This window comes from Chelonia mydas, chromosome 5 (assembly GCF_015237465.2).
Source record: "Chelonia mydas isolate rCheMyd1 chromosome 5, rCheMyd1.pri.v2, whole genome shotgun sequence".
Taxonomy (NCBI): Eukaryota; Metazoa; Chordata; order Testudines; family Cheloniidae; genus Chelonia; species Chelonia mydas.
Genome location: NC_051245.2, coordinates 88,174,724 through 88,180,087, shown reverse-complemented (window position 1 = coordinate 88,180,087; position 5,364 = coordinate 88,174,724). Strand labels below are relative to the sequence as shown.

The window sequence follows — 5,364 nt, the reverse complement described above, 5'->3', positions numbered from 1 at the left end:
AAATTTTCACAGTTGTGTGCACAACACTGCATTTGTATAAATTTGCACACACAATTACCATGGCTGTGCAAAATCTTGGTATACATACAGTCCTTTAGGTTCTAACTGGTCATTTCCATATACAATTATCATGATTATGCACACAATCATGGGAACTGCAAGCACAAATTAAGTGTGTGTGCAGCTATGAAAATTTGTTTCATAATGGATCAGATCTTCAGCTGGTGTAAATTAAATTAGCCCCACTGATGTCAGTGGAGCTACACCAATTTACACCAGCTGAGGTACTAGCTCAGTTTTTGGAGACACTTAACCCACTCCATGTATGGGCAGAGCAGTAGGGAAATTCACCTGATGTGGTTGGACTGTGTGGAGCTGTCTTGTGGGAATGAGGTCATGGGTAGCAGTAAGCTCTGAATGGTCTTAGGAATGGGACAGAAGAAGATGAAATTATAGTACCTACAGCTTCTTGGGGAAGGTGAGAATTTTCTGTTCCTGTTTTTCCTCCCCCATCTTTCCCCTGATGTACTTCTGCCTCCATGCCATGTAGCTGCATTTCTGAGTTGTCAGCTGGGAGCTCCCTTTTTGAGTCACAAGGCCTCATGCAGACTCTGTGGCTGCCTGATAGTCAAATAGGTAAAAGACACAGTGCCTCATTCTCAGTGCCTCTTGTGCCATCATCCCCAATGGGCAAATACAGAAAAAAAAAATTAATTCAAGTAAAAACTGCAAAGTGGCTTTACTGACATTTGTAACTCTTTTAGGTGTCTGTGAATATCTTTATGAGTGAGTTTTTAGTCAGAAGACTAATTGCAGAAATTGAAATCCTTGCAAACACTGGCGCAAAAAGAAGTTTTCTTAAATATTCACACTCATCCAAAGCCTCTTCCTGTTTAACAGTGTCGTTGTTGTCCAATCAGGAATAATACCATCAGATTTAGATCCATCCACAGGCCTAGTAGCTGATATGACAGAGGATCATGCGTAGTGGGTTTTAGGTAACCATTAAAATATTAAGATATTACCTCACCCACCTTGTCTCATTAAAATACTATGCCTTTAAAAATTAGCTGTTAATCAAGAATATTAGTTCCAGTTGACCTGAAACTCTGTAGATGGTTTCTTATCACTGAACAGAACAGAGAACCATATTGCACTGTTAACAGCAAATATTAAATAAAGATTTTTTTGGGGGGGGGTGTTTGTTATACAGTAAGAAGTTATATGTACACTGAGCTGTTTTTCATAATATGGCAAAGCACTTCATTCCATTGACAGTAACTAGAACCATGAAAGCATATGGTCATTTTAATGAGTCCCAGAAACCTCACCAATTGTAAAGATTTGTTACGTTTCTGTGTTCATATGGTGTGTAGTGAGAAACTGAAGGAGAGCAAATGGGTGTATTTGGTATATCCAGATGACAAAGGAGTTACTAAACATCTAAGCTGTAGCAAATTATATGGTGATTTTATTCATTCAGGATATCTATAATAAAACAATAGCTTTTAAAAAATATGCTTGTACATATCTGTTCTTAATTTTTTGAAATTAGATTGTTTTACTTCTCTACTCACAGGAAGTATGTTTAGGAACAATGCTCATGTTGGAATGGCATGCAGGGGGGTGGCGTGCTGACACTTAAGTCTGTTTACTTTCTACCAGTCAACAGTTGCTAAGATGTTTCTAGAATGAACTGTGGTATTATCCTTGGGTGTTCAGGAAACTCGGCATCCAATTGTTGTATACCACCAATATTTCTTGCTCCCGTAACTAACCTCCACCCTGCCATGATGATTGTGAGTCTCATTGTCAATAAAAAATGGTCATGGATGTCTATAACTAAAAGAACACCCCTAGCAAAACGTGTGTTTTTGGTTCGAGGCAGCCTCTATATAGTCCCACGTGCAGGATGGGGCTCCTAGCATGGCTGAACTCTGACAACCTAGCAGTACCCAATAAGGCTGCAAGTACCACTTGGTGGCAGTGAATATTTGCAGTTGAGGTTATAGGAGGCTATGCAATCCACAGCTGCCTCAGTTCCTTCCTTTCTATGGTTAGCTGTGTGTATATACTCCACTCCATTCCAGAAGAGCATGTCTTGATTTTAACCCAACTCTCATGTTAACTGGTTTTAGTTTAGGTGTTTTAGATAGATAGATAGATAATTTTATGTAATTTGGTTCTGAGCCTTTATGCCAGGAGACAGAAGAGTAGATTCAAGCAGTAAGTTTTGTGTCCTCTGCAGCTTTTCAGAATTGGATGCACATATTTTCTGCCTAATGTGTCTTGGGAATGGCCATTCCTCAGATCACAGTTCAGCATGCTGGGCCTTTACAATTCAGGCCTGACAGGACACTCAGATAGTAGTCTTCCTCATGATGGAGGCCCTACGGGCCAGGCCTTTGGATTTGTCCTCAGGTCATGGCTCCATTCCCTTACAGGGACAGCTTCAAAGCCCTTTAACAGGGAAACAGAAGCCTGTGGTACCAGAAGCAACACCTTCATCAAGCTGCAAGTCAGAAGAATACTGTGGGTCTGTTTCTGGAGCTGCTGTGAGGCTGGAGAGGATGGTTTCATTGTCTGCATCTGTTGCTTCTAGGATTTCCATGGTGCCTTCTCTCAGGCATTTGTCTCTCCAAGACCCAGTCACAGTTCAACTGGGTCTGTATTCCTGTGCCGTGGTCCAGCAAGGTTTCTGACTCCACAGCTCTCTTGGATGGAGACACGTGTCTCTCTTCCTCCTGACTGGGGTATTTCCAGGCTGCAGTTCCATGCTTACACTCTAAATTCCCCAGTAAGGCGGACTGCCTAAGCCAACCTGCTTTGCTTTCCTTCCTCAGAAGCTATAAACAGTGTAATTGATCACAGTTAAGTTACCACACAGCTCTTTCTAAGCAAGCACTTTTATTCTTAAAATGAAAGCATTACAGAGAAAACATATCGAAACAGTAACAGAACCTACATACATGCCGATAAGTTTACTAGAGATCACCCCAGCTCCAACAAGGGCCCTAGAAGGTGAACTGTCCTTCAAACCCCCCTCCCACCCATGGGTTTTTCTGAGGTGTACAAGTTTATAACCACCTTTGCCTGGAACAAGCGTATCCATGAATCTGAGAGTCACTTCTTTATACGGTTTGGGACTTTGATCTATCCTCAAGTAACAGGTGATCAGCAGACAAAATGTCCCTTCCTCAGGATAAAGCTTCAAAAGCCTGAGTTTTTGCATAACTGGAGGAATTACATTTGCATACACTTCCCCCTAGATATTTCCTGGAAACCCACTTAACTTTTAAATGTTCACATTACTTCAAATAGTCCTTTGAAGCTTAGAACACTTCCCAGGGTTTTCATCAGTCAGGTCTCCTCCCTAGAGACATACAATCCCACAGTAATACGTAAATCTTTGCATTTTTCATACAACAAACTCCTAAGATACTTAAACTTAATTAAATAAGGTTTAACTTCATTCAGCAAGGTTTGTCCAGGATATTTCAGAAAATTGTCATATCTGTCACAGACACATCTCCCCAAGTTGAGGTGACCAGAACTTCAGCATAGACTGGTAAGTCCCTACTGTCTATTTACCACAGGATGGAGGCTGATTCTTTAGAGCCACCACAGGATACTGTGCCGCACGTCACAGTGGCTGGCTGCAGAGAACCACAACTGAAGGGATCTCATTGCCCATGCCTGCATGCTGGGAAGGAAATGAGGACAAAAAAAAATAAATATCACATAAAGAGTGATTTTTTAAAATATGTACTTGTCAGTTTAATTTATAATTCTTTAATTCTTAAATTCTTAAAATAATAACACTAAGAGGGTCTGGAAATAAAAAAAAATCCTTGTTGTCCTTTGTGAATATGGCCAACTGGATTAGTTTAACAGTTTAAATTGTGTTTGCATTGCTACCAATGTGAGCTTGTGGTATTTACAGAGTGGTTGCCTGTGGTCTTTGACTTTAAAATTGAGGCAAACTTAATTATACTTAGCAGCCTGTGGTATTTTACCTTGTGCCAGGCATTCATTAATTTACTTACAAATACAGTGATTTCTTGAGATAAGTGTCTCCTTCATTTCTTTCTTTTTGTCCACTACATCACATCATTCCCCTTGAGCATGAATTCGGGATAGATTGGCAAGGACGCATCTTGATAATACTCACCTCAGAAACTATGTTGAACCTGTTTTTGTCTGGTGTTTTCTGGTATGTTGGGCTGAAGTGTTTGGGTTCATTCACAAGTGTCTTTCTGGTTCATACTCAGTCTGATTCTGGGCCTACATATGAGTTTTTAATGAGTCACATGGAGTTCATTCACACATCATGGCTACATTGTATAAAATGTAACATCCCAGAACTATGTCCTCTAGGTACCTGGAGCTCTTTTCCAAGAAGTCAGAAATTCTTTCAGTGATGGATCTGGAGGCTTGGTGGCCAGCATTATAATTTTCTTCTCAGTGATTCTGGATTTGAAACAGGAATCATAAGCGATGTCTTTATTTTTTGTAATTTTGTATTTTTTTGTTTTTGTCTTGTATCTTTTTGTTTCCAGGGGATAATTACTGGAAGATACACAAGTGAATAAGTAGTCAGGAAAACAGGATATATATGCTTAATGTTATACAATTAAATAACGTCATCAGGGTCTTGCCCCTCGGGGTGGTATGAGGCCCGGGGTGGTGGTGGTTTGAAAAGCAAGCCTACCCTGCTTTCACCCTAGAGTGTCTCCTGTCGTGTGAGGATGGCTCAGCTCTTAACAGCACTCTCTGGCTTTTATCACAGCTTTCAGGTGAGATTCTCCCGCTGTGGTGTGATGCCTCACCCCCTGCTTCCTGGCCCTGGCACTGCCAGATTGCCTGCCCTGAGCTAGGTTGTGTTGGTTCAAAAACTGGTTGGGTCAAGGCCTAACTGGTCTCTCTGGCTCTGAGGCCTATGGTGTCTATTGTGGCTCCTGTGTGTTTGAGCTCTCAGATTTTCTCATAACTCTTTGTACAGGTTTCATATAGCCGGGGTGTCAGATCTGTGTCTTGGAAAGATTTCCTCCTTTGACAAATCAAAGTTAATGCATGGCCTAGGTTGTAAATGCTGTTGTACAGATATAGGCAGGCTGTGTGTAGCTTGAAGCTCTGTGGTCCTTTTCATTGAGCTCAAGGCTGACAAAAGCGTGAGCCTGAAGCACATTTACATCATGCAGAACTGAGTGAACACTTAGCAGATAATATATTGAATTAATAAAACCTTTTTATGTTGCAGATTGTATGCAGATTGTGATTCTTTGCAGAATTTATTTGTTATTCAAAATTATTTTCCCAATAATTTGAATGAATAATTCTTGGCCTGTAGATGCTTTATGAGCT

The 5,364-nt window shown here is 40.7% G+C and overlaps 1 long non-coding RNA gene across 1 annotated transcript; it reads right to left on the bottom strand.

Moving 5' to 3' along the window:
* Positions 1-2,899: 2,899 nt before the first annotated feature.
* On the bottom strand, positions 2,900-4,259 carry LOC122465904. The gene is made up of 2 exons (XR_006291042.1): positions 4,172-4,259; positions 2,900-3,703 (listed from the first exon to the last, which is right to left on the bottom strand). It is a non-coding gene; the product is annotated as an uncharacterized LOC122465904 (long non-coding RNA).
* Positions 4,260-5,364: the final 1,105 nt, after the last annotated feature.